This window comes from Manis javanica, chromosome 16, assembly GCF_040802235.1.
Source record: "Manis javanica isolate MJ-LG chromosome 16, MJ_LKY, whole genome shotgun sequence".
Classification (NCBI taxonomy): Eukaryota; Metazoa; Chordata; class Mammalia; order Pholidota; family Manidae; genus Manis; species Manis javanica.
The window spans coordinates 22,073,541-22,090,170 of record NC_133171.1 but is presented as its reverse complement, the minus strand read 5'-3'; the positions used below and the strand labels follow the sequence as shown (position 1 = coordinate 22,090,170).

The following is a 16,630-nucleotide window of genomic DNA, read 5'->3' as shown; positions in this document are numbered from 1 at the left end:
GATAGCTTTGCAGATGAATTCCACCAAAGATTTAAAAAAGAGTTAATAGTACCCTCAAACTAATATCCAAATATATCAAGAAATACAACTTGATATACAACTCATACAACTTGATAACCAAAATAAAATTCTGATACAAAGATGGGCAAAGGAATTGAACAGACATTTCTTCAAAGAAGGCACACAAATGCCCAACAGGTACTTGAGAAGGTGCTCAACATCGCTGGTCATCAGGGAAATGCAAATCAAAGCCACAGTGAGGCATCACCTCACACCAGTCAGAATGGCCACCATGCAAAAGACTAGAAATAACAAGTGTTGGTGAGGAAGTGGAGAAAAGGGAGCCCTCCTACACTGCTGGTGGGAATGTAAACTGGTTCAGCCACTATGGAAAGGATTATGGAGATTCCTCAAAAAAACTAGTAATAGAAATGCCATATGACCTAGTATTTCTACTTCTGGGAATTGCCTTAAGAAAATGAAATCATTTCTGAAAGACATATGCACCCCTATGTTTATTGCTGCATTATTTACAATAGCCAAGAAATGGAAACTATCTGTGTCCATCCGTAGGTGAATGGATAAAGAGGTGGTACATATACACAATGGAATATTACTCAGCCATAAAAAAGAAAGAAACCCTGCCTTTTACAACAAAATGGATGGGGCTAGAGGGTATTATGCTCAGTGAAATGAGCCAGGTAGAGAAAGACAAATACCACAAATGATTTCCCTTATCTGTGGAATCTAAAAACAAGGCAAAACAAAATAAACAAAATAGCAGTAGACTCTTAGACACTGAGAAGTGACTGTGGTTATCATGGAGGAGGGGCTGGGGTAAGTGCGTAGGGAGTGTGATGGGGATAAAAGGCCACAAACATTCTCAATCATAATATAAGTTGGTCATGGGGATGGTAGTACAGCATGGAGAATATAGCTAATGATTCTTCCTATGTTGACAGATAGTAACTGCACTGTGTGGGGGGGTGAGGATTTAATAATGTGGGTAACTGTTGAACCATTGTGTTTATACTTGAAACCAATATTAGATTGTATATCAATGATACTTTAATTTAAAAAAAGAATACAGAAGTTACTTCAGAAAAGCTAAGTACAAAAATTTGAAAATTTCCCAATTTTCTTCACTCTTTAGCAATATACAATCATTGTGGGCCATCTTCACGTGTGGGTTTCTCAAATACAGAGAGGCACAGAGTAATACATACATCCTTTTTGGAAACAGCAACACAGAGTTTACTGCCATCTAACTGCACACTGGAAAACCTAGTTCATCTCAGATTAATTTTCTAAGATTTAAAATAATGATAGTCTTAAAGAATAATCCAATCCAATATTCCTTGCGATAAAAACAATAAACAAATAATCTCTGGAAATATGCCCTTTTAATGGCATTTACAGTGGGCAACAAAATAGGTATATTTTTAAGATGCTAAAATATTCTAAATCTTGGTTTACTATGTTAAGTCATAGATTCACAAAACTAAGCAAACTAGTTTTCAGACAGCTAGGCGCAGAAACAAGAATTAAAACGTAACACTGGGTATGACTCAGAAATGTATGTGAACTAGAAATTAGAAGCTTTCTTCTTTCCATTAAGAAAGGGGATGGGTAGTCAAGGAAAATTATATATGTGAGAACTCTAACAATCCGAAATAGCTGTTACATAAGTGTGTTTATTATACTTCACTGGCCAACTCGTTGGAATGTGTCCCTCTGAGAGGAAACATTTCTAATGTCCTACTGCCCTCTTACGTAAGGTCTTGTCACTGCACAATATAAAAAGAGGAATATAAGGAAAAACAAGAACACTCTCTGGAAGCTGTGTACCAACCTACATTTCTCACATAAAAATTAAATATCTATTGCTCCATTCCCTGCCTATTTACAATAGGATTTTTTACAGTTTGGTCATTGAACAAATTATTTATAAACTTATTATTTTGATAATGTCTATCATCCCCTATGTATAGCCCATGTAATGTAAAATGCTATGTAGCATTATATAGTATTCAGATGGTTAAGAATTGCAAAAGCTGGAGATTTAAATCTGTATCAATAAAGCAGAAACAAAGCACAGTTCTGTTCTTTAAAGCAACATAAGTCAACAGATCTTCTTGAAGTTTATCCTAAAACTAGCCAAGTCATAAGCTGTCAAATTTATATAGCAGAATTTTGATTCAATGTTTCATTATAAACAAACACCAGCATTTTAATCTAAAAATCACAATGAAAATGGTTGAATCTTTGTTACTTTTTCTAAGAATTCTAATCACTCTTTTTTAACATGTCACTAACCAATTACTAGTCAAAAGGTCATGTAACTCAATGCAGCAGCTTTCTGGAACAGTTTCATCAGGAGACTCTCCCATTCTCATTTGACTGTCTAATACCAACATTCCAACTGTTAGAGAAATGTATCAATTCAGAATGTGCTCATCCACAAGAAGAAAAAAAATGCAAACCTACCATGCCTTAAACAAATAAAAGTTTGTCTGTACAAGCAGGAGTGTGTTCCTTTGATTGTATTTATCAACAATGTTATCATTCACTAAGGTTCTTTCCAGCTTTCCATTCCACCATCCTTGGGACATTGAACATTGTCTTCATCTTGTCACTTCATGGTCACAAAAGGGTTGCTGTAGGTCCAGACAATAAATCCGAGTCAAGATTGGACCAAAGGGAAAAAGAGCACACCAGATGTATCTGTCCCCAAACCACCGTTACTAGACTCACAGTCAGAACTGTATCATCAGGACTCTATTACTTGGTCATTTCCAGCTGCAAGGGAAGCCAGGGAAAAGAGCACGTCATTCAGCAGTCACTGTAAACAAAAGTTGCAAGCCACAAGGGAGGAATGGATACTGGGAAGAAACTAACAGTATCTGCCATAGGAATGAGATTAACATTGACCTATAATTAAGATTCGGGGCCCAGATGGTGGGTTATGTGAAGGAGGAAGCATCCTCTCTTTCCAAACATGTTAAAATGTTAGGAAAAAAACAGATAGCTGAACTTGAAGCAAGTAAAGGAAATCTTCCAATGCCGCAGACAAAACCAGTCATGATTCTTGGCAGCCAAAGTCTGGATTCCACAGAGGTCAGCGAGATGAACGTCGGGAGGCGACGTGGGGACGACAGACCTGAGGTTCGGGCGCGGGCTGGCGGTGGCCTGGACAGGGCGCCTGGCCGGAACTCCTGCCACCACCGTAAGGGCGCGTACAGATGTGGACGGTGGACACCAGACCTGCGCCAAGCTAGTGTTTTGTAAGAGGTCAGGAACATCGGGCCTGCACTGCCTGCAGCGTGAAGCCTGAGCTCTCACACGCTGCACCCAGAATGAGCCCCAGGGGAGCTCAGGGGGCGGCTTAGATCAGGCTGACTCCGCAGAGCCCTGCAGATGCGACCCTACGTCTCCTCAGAGGAGCACCTTCCAGCCCACAGCACACGGAAGACACTGCTGCAGAAGATGAAGGGGCTGGCAAATAAGGAAAATGAGGCAAAGAAATGCCATGAGGGGCACAACAAATAGGAGAAATGATCCCCAGGATCCACAGTACCAAAGGGTCTTTTCCAAATCTGATCTTTGTCAGACTCTTTCAACTTTAATAATTAAGACCTATAAATATAATTCATCCTGGGTCCTGGTGAGTCAGGAAAGGGGAATAAGAACAAATGTTCAAGAAACAGAAGACTTGACGTGCTCCTTCCCGCCCATGACGCCAGAATGAGGTTACATATTCACATGACATTCAAAGAAAACATGAAAAGGCCAAAGGACACAGAGTTAATTATAAGAACCAATCAATATAAAATGACTGAATGACTGAACTGTAGAGAGCCAGAGGCCATAACAGAAAATAGTGAAGACACAGGCCCTGGTCAGGAGTCCCAACGCCCCCCGGGGTGAGAGTGGCACACCGGATGGCAGCGCCGGCTAAGGACGTATTCTCAACGGGGGGACGTTCAGCTGCATTTTGAAAGATCTGGAGGGTCAGGGAAGAAACACACGTTTTCAAAGTACTGCAAACTCATCTCTCTGCATTCCCAGACTTGTGTCCAGTTCTGATTACACAAATTTAAATGAGTTTTAGAGCAACTGGAAATACCCAAAAGATGTTAAAGTTTGTCCAGTAGGTGGAATACCAGTCTTAGGAGCAAAGATTAAATGGATTTGTTTCATTTCCCACAGAAGATACATGAACAATCTGTTTAAATTCTTTCTTCAAAATGTTTTAGGAGGAAATGAGTTACTGTTCTCAGTGAGGAAAAGAGATAAAAACTGGAAAAGGAATGACACACAAAAAAGAAGAATCCATGACTTTCAAAATAATAAAGCCAGAAATAAGCTGTCTGATACACTAGATGCTATTAAGAAAAAGCCGAACATCATTGAATTTGGGAGAATTTCACTTTCTTCTTCGTACCTTGTTGGGTTGCCTAAGTGTGTACTATCTTTTAACATGAAAGAATATCAAAAAGTAAAAATGGAAATGCTAAGTTATACAGTCCAGACATCATTTGCCTGAAAAAGGAGAATAGAAAGGATGTGGAATTGTCTGTAGGTCTTTTAATCAAGAAGGAAAAAGCCCTTACATAAATTATGTTCTGTGTCAATATGTTTTTATAGAATATTAATTACTCTTAATACAAAAATAGGAGTATCAATATATCTAATATGTTCCTTATATCTAAGTGATAATTATTAAGATCTTAACTGTTCAGTCACTTGACGGCTCTAACTGCTCAGCAACAATTATGGATGGTAGACAAGGTGGAAAGTGGAAGGTTCCTCATCCAAAATAAAAACATTCAAAAGAAAAAATCTTATCAAGATTAAAAACCACATGTACTGATCATTTCAGGAAAAAAGAAGGAGGAAATGGAAAAATCATAACAATCACCCTACCTACTCATTTTCCAGGTCTTTAATTTCCTGTACACAGAAAAGTATGACCATAAACATAAAGGGACAGATTCTAAACAATGACCAGGTTCCGCTTCATTATGTAGTAGGCCTATAAAAATTGATCGGTGAAGTTAGAAAGAGACATAAAAACAGAATTCTTCCACTCATAGCAATAGGCCATATAAAAACTGGACAAAATGCAATCATAATGACATATTAAAACTTCTTGCTAAGAACAATGACACTCAAAGGAATACATAAGTGTAACAGATCAATTTTCATTCTGTTTTCTTAAGATAAAAGTAACTATACAAGTCACTGTTAAACCAACCTTGATTACCAAGTCAATTTAAATCTAATTAAGCCTAAAGCCAGTAAGGCTCCCTGGTTTCCTGGAGCCTGGGGGGGGGGGGGGGGGATTAACAGCACAGCCCAAGTCATTTCTCCAGCTCTGTGTTTTGCATAGTTGGCTTGAGCTTCCTAAACTTCATTCAGGGCACTGAATCCAGAGAACTGAGCTGAGGAAATTCTACTTGGATGCCAAGCCGCTCACAGCGCTAAGGGGCCGAGACACTGAAATTCAGAGGTGGGGAGCAGGTAAAGTGGGGAGCAGGTAAATGCTGGGCCGCAAAGAGGAAAATGCATCAGCGAAATCAGCGTCCCTCCACCTGGCTGCAAACTTGAATCTCCTGGGGAGTCTTTTAAAAAGGCATCAGAGAAATTAAATCAGAATCTCTAGAGATGTAGTCCATGTCTCTCTCTCACTCTTTTTTTTTTTTTTTTGTAATTCACCAGATATACAGAAAAGCACCGTGTGGATGTCGTCGAGCAAACAGCACTCCCCAGGCTGACTGCATCCAAGGCAGGTAAGTGTGTTCCAGACCGAGGGGCGGCTCCAAAGGGAATCAGAACACAAATATGATGATTTCTGTAATCCCAGAAAACAGATGAAAATTTATAGCAGTGAAGGTGCCAAGAAATTATCTGAGGGACTGAATGCTGAGATACTGAAAGAAACCAAAGCAAAAGCTCTCCTGGCGCCCTCCCTCCTCTAAGGCCATGAGGACAAACAGCCAGGAAAGCCAGGCAGAGGTGCGACAAAGCTCCAGCACGGCTCCTCTGCACTAGGGCAGGGAAAGGGTGGGTTGCCCAGAATCAGCACATCTGTCGGTGTCTGGGTATTGTCACCAATCTCAAAGAAAAAAGCCTTGGAATAAACTATAAAAACAAATTTGTAAATTCATCCAAATTCAGGACATCTGGAAACCCTAAGTCTACTTGCCAATAAGACATTTTATAGCCTAAACAATTTTGAAGGATATTTTAGTGACCTTGAACTTCCACAAAAAGTCATCTCAACTTTCTGATCAGCCTCACAACCACAAAACCGGACTGGATCACCAGCAAGAAATTTAAATGAACCATTATGGGTGCAGATATAAAAAATTTATTTCAGATAAACACAAAGGTTTAGGGAAAAGCAAACGTGTATACCTGCTGTTTGGCTGAAACAAGGTCATTAAAAACACAACTGAAGTCTGTGCTCTTGCTCTCCCACCACCTGTCAGACTCCTACCGGCACTCTCTGAATGAATGAACCTAGGTCTTGTCCCACATTGGGAGTTTGTCATTTCCCTGAATGTTTCTATGATTTAACCATACATGTATATATCTCCAAACAATAAACACTTAGGTGTCCTTCATGTTAAAATTTTGTAAGAATAGTACTGTAAAATTTTAATGCATACATTTGCTTTTATATTCAATAGTGTATTGCATGGTTTATCTACTTTTTTTATTGAAGCACCATTGATATACAGTCTTATATTGGTTTCAAATATACATCACAGTGGTTCAACAGTTACCCACATTGTTAAATCCTCACCCCCACTAGTGCAGTTACCTGTCAACATAGGAAGATGTTACGGAATCATTGGCTTTATTCTCCTGCTGCACTACCATCCCCATGACCAACTTATATTATGATTGAGAATCTTTGTGCCCCTTCATCTCCCTCACCCTCCCCACCCACCCCAAACCTTCCCCCATGGTAACCATCAGTCCTTTCTCAGTGTCTATGAATCTACGACTGTTCTGTTCCTTCTGTTTTGCTTTGTTTTTATATTACACAAATGAATGAAATCATATGGTATTTGTCTTTCTCTGCCTGGCTCATTTCACCAAGCATAATCCCCTTAGATCCATCCATGTTGTTGCAAATGGCAAGATTTCTTTTTTTATTGCTGAATAATATTCCGTTGTGTATATGTACCACCTCTTCTTTATCCATTCATCTGTTGATGGACACTTAGGTTGCTTCCATATCTTAGCTATTGTAATAATGTGGCAACAAACATAGGGTGCATACATCTTTTCGAATCAGGGATTTTGTTTTCATCATGTAAATTCCTAGAAGTGGAATTACTAGGTCGTATGGTATTTCTATTTTTAGTTTTTTGAGGAACCCCTCTTCTGCTTCCCACAGCAGTGTCACCAACTGACATTCCCACCCACAGTTAGGAGGGCTCTCTTTTCTCCACATCCTCACCAGCACTTGTTATTTCTTGTCTTTTGGATAGTGGCCATTCTGACTGGTTTGAGGGGATATCTCAGATAGTTTAATTTGCATTTCCCTAATTATTAGTGATGTGGAGCATCTTTTCATGCACCTGTAGGCCATCTGTATTTCTTCTTTGGAGAAGTGTCTGTTCAGGTCCTCTGCCCACTTTTAAATTGGGTTAATTGTTTTTTCAGTATTGAGGCATATAAGTTCTTTATACTTTTTGGATGTTAACCCCTTATTGAATGAGTCATTTGGGAATGTATTCTCCCATACTGTAGGTTACCTTTTTGTGTCCTTTGATGTACAGAAGCTTTTTAGTTTGATGTCATCCCACTTGTTAGTTTGATGTCATCCCACTTGTTCATTTAATTCTTATTTTGTTTCCCTTGCCCAAATGGCTTATCCACATTTACAGACATAATTCATTTTAACTGTTATATAGCACTTTTATGATACCACAACTGCTCCACTGTTACCCTACCAACATACTGAAATACATATTCTCAGCAAGACCCCTGAATAGGGCAGGAGTTCCTCTAGACAGTGCTTCTCAAACTTTAATGTGCATATAAATCACTTGAGGAGCTTCTTAAAAATGCAGGTTCTGACTTAGCAAGGCTGAGACTGGGTCTGATATCCTACAATTCTAACAAGTTGTCGAGGTGTGATTTAGGTTACACTGTCCAGTATGATAGTCAGTGCCCACCGGTGGCTATTTAACTTTAAATACAACCAAATAAAATAAAAAGTGCAGCTCCTCACTCACACCGACCGCATTCCAAGAGCTCGACAGTTATGGGGCAGCTCAGAGAGCAGCGGCACTACTGGAGAGCTGGACTGTCGCGCAGCTCCGGGGCCGCGCTGCTCCACGTGCCGCCGCGAGTGGGCAGCACCCGGGAGCTCGCGGAAGTGCGGGCTCTCGGGCTCCTCCTCGGGCTCTTGGCGGGCGACTCATCTCTCCCGTGAAGCACAGCAGGAGCGCCGCTCTATGGCTCCTCCTGCCTAGGGGTGAGATCGCAGGGCTCAAGGACGTGCGTGTCCGCAGCTTTAGCCGCCACGGGTCCGTCCATTAGCGCCCTCACCGCGGTCCGGAAGGGCCCCACTGCCCCGCTCCACAGTCCTCCCAATACTGGCAGCCGCCAGGCACCACCATTTTTGCCAGTGTAATAGTAGGAAGGCATTTCTCTATTGCTTTACTTTGCCATTTCCTGCTTAGCAGTGAGACGGAGCGACTTTTCATATGGTCATTAGCCATTCAGATTTTCTCTGGTGAGGATGTGCACAAAAGTATCCTTCATACACTATTGTGAAAACACCAATTTGAAGAGATATGTGCACCCCTGTATTTATCACATTATTTACAATATTCAACATATAGAAACAACCAGAGCGTCCACTGATGGATGAAGAAGTAAGAACGACATGGTGGACACTTACATTGAAATTCTATTCAGCCATAAAAAAAGGATGAAATCTTGCCGGTAGTGGCAAATGGATGGACTTTGAGGGCATCATGGTAAATGGCCCAAGTCAGAGAAAGACAAATACATGATTTCACATGTATGTGGAATCTAAAAAACTTAATTCCTGTGCTTTTATTGAAACAAGGATAGATGTGCATTTCAATATGTAGTAATAGATTTCTCAAGTCCATATTTTATACAAAGAAGTTAAATTTCCTTTGAAAACTGAGACTAGGAGTCACAAGTTTTTCCTAAATAAAAACAAACTTTTCATTGCCATCTAGACTTCGGGGTCACTGTATTTCAGGTTCTTGCATGGCTTCCCTAGCACATAAGCTCAAAATGTTAGTTTTCCTGTAAGAGTTATAAATATTTTTATTATCAGTGTATGAATGTCGAGTACACAACTCTACACACATCAACCATCCCGATAACTCCCAGGAAGGGCCTTCCACACCCAGAGCGTCACAGACCTGGGGGTGGAGCTGCGAAGAAGCCTCCATTCTGTCCCCCCAGACAAGCAAAGCGACCACCTCCTGAACCTGGTGAGATGAGTGCATGTCTATCCTCCCAGGACAATGAGAATAACACGATCCTCTGTCTTCAGATAAAATGTGACCTTTGAAGATCTTTTTCAGGAGTAGTGAAAGGTTCTGTTATGATCTGTCCACTCTTGAGCTGCCTTGTATGGGGGCCACTCTAAGGCCACTGAACACTGGTCTAAATCCAAGTGTGCTGTCAGTGTGAAATATACACGATTCCAAAGAATCAGCATGAAAAAAATAATGTAAATAGTACTGATTACACATTGAGATTATAATATTTTGGATATACTTGGTTATACAATAAATTATTAAAATTAATTTCACCTTTTTAAAAGCCTTTTAAGTATAACCACTAGAAAATTTTTAATTATGTATATGGCTTGCATTATGTTTCGATTGAACAGCATAGATGCAGTCTCTCTCTCCTGGATTCTAAATGGTACACAATTATAGGTATAAAATATAAGACAAGGGTATCACGTTATACAGGATAAAATTCACAGGTCAGCAAATAAATTGAATATGTGATGTCAGAATCTATAGATGGATGCTAGCTAGTTTTATTTTACTGTGTTGACTTGTCTCACAATATATACAAATATCTAGTCGTTATATTGTACACCTGAAACTAATGTCAATTTAACCCCCCAAAAAAATCTGTAACTAAATGAATGAGCATCCATACCTCTCTGGGGAACCTGAGGGCTGACAATGGGTCTGACTGTGAGGGCAGCAGCAGGAAGTCGCACCCGCCTGCTCAGCCCAGTCGGCATGCTCCCCAGGGGCTCCCTGGTCGCCGTGATGCCTGGACACTTAATGCTCATACATGTCAAGAACAATGGTGACAATAACAGTCATTTACTGAACACTTAGTTTATGCTGATCCAGGCAGGGAAGTCTGTAAGCTCACAGACAAGAAAGCCGTCTAGAAGGATGGCAGCTCTGGCAGGAAAAAGGGCAGATGCAATGAAGCTCGGCATTCGCTGTTTCTTCTCTTTGTCTTCATTCATTATACCTCAGAAGGGCTTCCACGTCGTCAGTTGGTATTCCTGACTCCGCAAAATTTTATGAACACGTTTCAGGGAGAACTAGTTTGCTTGCCTTTTCAGTTATGTTGCTATTCTTAGAATGTTATCCATGTAACTTTATGTCCCCTTAGGACAATCTTTTACTGCTCTCACAATGTATGATATTTCCTAAACTTAATGTGACTTATGCATGTTTTCTACAAGTATTGAAGAAAAAAGCTTACACGTCTTAACTCCATCCTCGTGGGGACGTGACCTGAGGTGGATTCTGCCCCTTAACTGGGTGGCAGCGATGCAGACCCGCGGTCCTCCCCCATGCTCTGTGGGGCCCGTGTACGAATCTGCTCCATCAGAGCGGTCCTGCTCCCTCGCCCACAGACACCCCCGAGGTCAAGGCTGTGTCGGTCTCCAAAGGCCATCAGGGCTCTGCAAGGACCCTGAAAGTCAAGTGCTTACTCGGGTTCTTACACACGCAAGCACTGCAGTGCATCCCTTCGATGTCCCCCAACTTCCCCGGGAGTCCAGTCATCTGATCTGTCAGCTGGAGCCTCACCCTCCCTTTGGGAGAGGCTGGGTGAGCAATCGTGCAGCCCTGACCTTGTGCACTGCCTTCTCCGGGTCAGCTATGGCTGCTGCCTCTGCTGGACTCTCCATCTCACACAGTGGTAGCTTCTTTCCCTGACTTCCCCCAAACCACACGGGATGTGAGGTCATGAGTTGTTTGACTGCTGCAAGGCCAACACGCAATGCTGTGAACCGGGTTTCTATGGTCTCTGAAGTTCTTGGCACCATATCACCAAGGAATTGTTCTATCTTCTGCCACAGAATCCAGCCTTACATTTACGCTGCAGGGCCTCTTCTCTGACTCGGCCCCTTGCCTTTCTCCCCGGCTCTACTCCCCCACGTGTAAGCTCACTTCTTTGTGCAGAATGTTCAGTCCTATCTTTGTACTGCAAAGACCTCACTCTCAAGGCCTCACCTCCACACTCATGGAAGTCAGTCAAGGCATTTTCCTAAACAAAGACAGTTCCCTAAGTAGAACTCTAATACCAGTGGTTAATAATATTTTCTGAAATACCTATATACATGTATTTCACTTTAAAAATAAAGCAACCAAGCCTCAGAAAGGATAGTTTTCACAGTTCACATATCTTGACAATGCATGCCATTTTATTCTAAATACCTTTGTCTTTTTAAAACACAATGCTGTTTTCTTTTTTAATCAACAAAGTATATTTTTAGAGCAGTCTTGACACAGCAAAATCCAGTGGAAAGAACAGAGAGTTCCTATATATCCACACCCCAAAACCATCTCCCAGCTATCCACACCCTACATCACATGGCATGTGGGTCACAGTCAGTGAACCTGTGCTGACACCCCACACCCAGTCAGAGCCCACGGCTTATACCACGCCCACTCCTGCCTTTTTATGTTTGAAGGGTGCAGACTGGGATATAATGACATGTGTCCCCTACTGTATCATGCAGAACAGCTGCACTGCCCTGAACCCTCGGGGCTCATCCCTCCCTCCAGCCCCAGCAACCACCAATCCTTTTACTGTCTCCATAATTCCACCTTCCTCAGAATGTGATATAGTTGAAATCATACAGTATGTGGTTTTTTCAGATTGGCTTCCTTAACTTAGGAATGTGCATTTAAGGTTTCTCCATGTTTTCTAGTGGCTTGATAGCTCATTTCTTTTTAATGTTGAATAATACCCCATTTTCTGGATGTGTCACAGCTGACTTACCATTCACCTACTGAAGGACATCTCAGTTGCTCCCAAGTGTCGGAAATTATAAGTAAGCTGCTATAAACATGTCTGTGCAGGCTTTAGTGTGCACGTGAGTCTTGAATTCCTCTGGTCAAACACAATTACAGTGCTACTGCTGGGTCATACATTAAGAGTATTTCTTGTTTGGGAAGAAAGGGCCAAACTGTCCCCCAAAGCAGCTGTGCCGTTTTGCATTCCCATCAACAGTGACTGAGAGTTTCTGTTACTCCACATCCTTATCAGCATTTGTTGCTCTCAGAGGTTTTTATTATTTTAGCCATTCTAATAGGTGTGGAGTGCTATCGCATGGTTGCTTAATTTGCAATTCCCTAGAAACCTATGATGCTGAACATGTCTTCACATCCTTACCTGCCTTTATATCTTTGGTGAGGCATCTGCTCAGACAATGCTAGTTTTTAAAGTGAGAATTTTGTAACATCCATCATTGTTATATTGTCACTGACCCTGCTCATACAATTAAAAAGAAGCTACTCCCATTCTCTTATTTTACAATTAAGAAAACTGAGTCAGTAGAGTTGGAAACTGAATCATGAAAGAGCTACAAAGTCAGAGAAGCAGGCCGGGCCAGTGAGAGGACGGGGCAGTGGCTGAGGTGTGCAGGGGAGAAGCGGCAGAGAAGGAAGCAGAGCAGGACCAGTACGCTCCGGAGTCAGGGAGGCCAGAGGGGAGGCAGGTGCTTTGGTTTGTTATTTCGAAAAAGAGCTTTGCCAGCAGCAAGAGGCCTGTATGAACAGCGCGTGATCATTGATCGCTGGAGGCAAAAGAGAGCCTTCAATGGCTTGTGACTCATAACCTGGGACGCAGGACTTTAGAAACATTCTTCTTTCTTCTAGTTTGTCCATCTGCTAAATGAGACTGTGTTTCTTATAGTTTCCAAATTCTGTTTTATTTCCTACAGTATTTTCTCTTTTATCAAATTTTAGAGTATCATCTTTTTTCTCTGATAGTTTTGATAATTTACTTAGCATCTGTCTCACTGTGGCCAGTTAGATCTTTAATGATTCACCACTTAAACAAGATGTTACAACAATTCTTTAAAAATATTTAAATATTTGTGAGCAGTATTCATAAGTAGCCCTCTCTTATTTATTGCAATTTCACCAGGGTGTTACAGTATAAACTCGACCATTTTTTCTGCATAAACTCAAGAAATTAAGTAAGATACCCTCCCTGAGTCATTTATGGATCTGCAATGTCCTATTAGTTTGGCTACTACTAGAATTTGGAATTAAATCATTTCTGGAGGTTAACATACTATTGGCAAAGCTACCTCTAATCCACTGCTTTCAAAAGGAATTAACACCAAGAAGCAGTCTTTACCCAACTGAGAGAGTTACAGCTTCAATTACAAGCAAACTGTCAAATATTTCTTATTCTCTTGGATACAAATAGTATGAATCAGTCGAGATATAACTACAATACATCTTATAATTACAATATATGATTATATTACACATGTAGATAACTGATATCATCACAATTCATCTTGTATGGAATTACAATATAAGCAATTAAGATGCTAAGAAGTTAAATTATGCAAATATGTGAAAACCAAGAAAAATAAGCCAGATAATATCAAAGAAAACTAGTGATGTGAAATGAATTAGAGAGAAAATGAGAGAAGTGAGAAAATATTTAAGCCAGATGCTTACCTGGAGATCTGCCGTGCCCAAGAGGTCAGTCAAGTATGTACACGGTCAGGCGGTTTCCAGTCCAGCAGCAAATGCTGGACGCCCAGCCTGACAAGATGATGTGGTGGGCGGCAGAGCACATCTGTTTACCTAGGAGAAGAGAATGCACTTGAGAACATTTTCTCATGACTAATGGGTAATGTCAGGGTGAAGACGTGATCACTAGACTTGGGAGCTCTGTGCAAGGAAGGCATGAGACACAAGTCAATGACTGGCGGAAGTGACGACGCGGCACCCCCTGCGCTCACCATCCCGCTCTACCTGATCATTTAAGGGACCAGAAAATAAACATCTGCAACACAAACCTGGATATAACAAGGCAAGAAGGAGAGCTCCAGTGTCTAGGGTATTTGTGAGATAAGGTAGGATATTATCTCCCTTCATTTCTGGAAAGCCTGAATCCAATTACTTTTTCTCAATAAAAAAACACTACAGACATTATTAACAAGTGTTTATCTCCTTCTCCCTTCTCTATTCTCTCACTGATCCCTTAACCTTTTGTCATCCTATTTCTGGTGAAACACTAACATTCTTGTAAATCGTATATTCCATAGACCTATCTCCATCAATTTTTGCCAAATGATACCTATCTGTATCATCTGATATTAGTAATCAACTTTCCCTTTTTGAAAAATGTCACATCCTGCGGGCGTAGATGTTGCTCCACAGCATCCTACTACCTTGACCTTCCTCCCACCTCTTTAAGCCTCCTTTTCTGCCTTTGATTTCATTTCTTACACATTTTCCATACATAACTAACACAAAGTATTACAACAAAATCTAAAGTAATTCAGTCTCTCTAACCTCTTTCTGAACAAATCAAGAACCTTGAGATGCTTTAACCAAATGCAATGAATGTCTCTCCTCCTCTTTTGTTACTATAACCTAGAGTTTTTTTAGTTTCAGTTTTTGTTGACTACCCAAAAACAACATGAAATCATTTCCAGTAAGTAATTAAATTAAGTGTCTGGATATATGCTGTCAATTTCTGCAACTGTTGTTTCTTCTATGCAATGCCTTCCTTTGTACTTATTTATTTCAGAGGCATCTTCTATAATAGTTTAGTGAGAGTGCAGGTGGTGAACTCCCTTAAGTCTTTGTGTGTCTGAAAATATATCTATTTTTTCCTCATTCTTGATGGATGGTTTGATACACATTTCTTGGTTAATTTTTCTTTTTCCCTCAGCGTTTAGAATGTATTGCTCCACTCTGTCCTGACATCTTTTGTGAGATGTTTGGAATTGTCCGTCATGAGCTGGATCCTGTCAGGCACTCCAAATCTGAAGCAGGTAGCCCAGCAGAAATCAACCAAAAGGTGCAAATAATGTATCTGGGACACCAAGCATGAGCAAGACCAGAGGAAACAGGCCAGCTACGTGAGCAGGTGACCCAGACCCCCATGCCCCCCACCAAGGTTGAGCCAGAACAGCATTCGCAGCTTGCACCAGTGGTGATATGGGGGTCCCTATAAGAACAGTGAGAGGGGGAGGAATGGGCCCAAGCTCTTGTGAACAGGTTTACGGGTAGGCTGGCTCCACAAGCAGGTTCCAGTCAGAAACGGAAATCAGCTGCATGCCAGAATCACTCAGGGTGTCCTTGAATGGCAGTGGAGAGAAAAATTTTCTGAAAAGGTGAAGCCCTGTGGTATGCACCCAATGACCCACTTTTGTGTGGTACTCTGTAAATACCTTAAGGCTGAAAGCAACACAAGTCAGCTTTGAATTCTAGTGTTAAGATGACACTCAGTCAAGTTACTTAGGCAAAAAAATAAATAAAAGGGAGTGGGATTTTACAAGGATACAGGAATATTTTACAGAACTCCAGGCAGAAACGAAACCAGGCCTAAGGAAAAGTTCTAGCAACAGAGACGGGCACTGCATCGGGCCTCCGCCTCCACGTCGCCTCTGGACCTCTCCGAACGTGTGATCTCCTCTTCCTCTCATGTGCTCTATACATTTCCTGCTTCTGTACTAGAAATGGTGTACTAGAAACTTATCTCAAAGTTTTATATGTATATGTGAATGTATGTCATGATCCACCATCTGAGAAACTGAATTTTTAAAATGTGGTGTAAACTTAGATTCCCATGTCTAGAAACAAACAAAAACCTCTAACTGGTCCAGTTTGAATCATGTGCCAATTCTGAGTCCAGTCAAACTGTATAAAGTACAGAGTTATCTTGCTTTAAATGCTGCGCTAGGCTTGGCCGTGACTCTGAGGGAGAGCCAGGCCACTGGGAGCTGAGCTGAGCAGACACACCTGTCACCCTCGTTCCTTCTCCCAGGTATCCAGGCTGGAAACCGCCATCAGCTTGAGCTTCTCCTCCCCTTTTGTTTACTATATAGCTCTGTCATCAAGAACTCTTCCATTCTTTTTTAAAAAATTACTTTCATCTATTCCATCTCCATTTCCTCTGCCTTATTTTTTGCCAAAATCACAGCTCAAAAAAAAGGATATTTCACTATAGTTAAATTTATATTTCTTCAACTACTGGTGAGAATAAACATTTTTCACTTTTTCCTTCATCTTACACACTGTTAGTATTTCTGCTTTATTGTTATGTCTTATAGACTGAATCATGCTGCCCATGTCCCAGCTCGTATGTTGAAGCACTAACT

At 41.0% G+C, this 16,630-nt stretch overlaps 1 protein-coding gene across 2 annotated transcripts in view; it reads right to left on the bottom strand.

Annotated features, from left to right (window-relative positions):
- Positions 1 to 16,630, bottom strand: part of LOC108398747 (uncharacterized) — a 180,174-nt gene that overhangs the window by 129,716 nt on the left and 33,828 nt on the right. For both annotated transcript variants that reach the window (XM_073224823.1, XM_073224822.1), the window contains exon 6: positions 13,974 to 14,102. The gene's annotated coding sequence lies outside the window, so the exon portion shown is untranslated. The remainder of the gene's footprint in view (positions 1 to 13,973; positions 14,103 to 16,630) is intronic.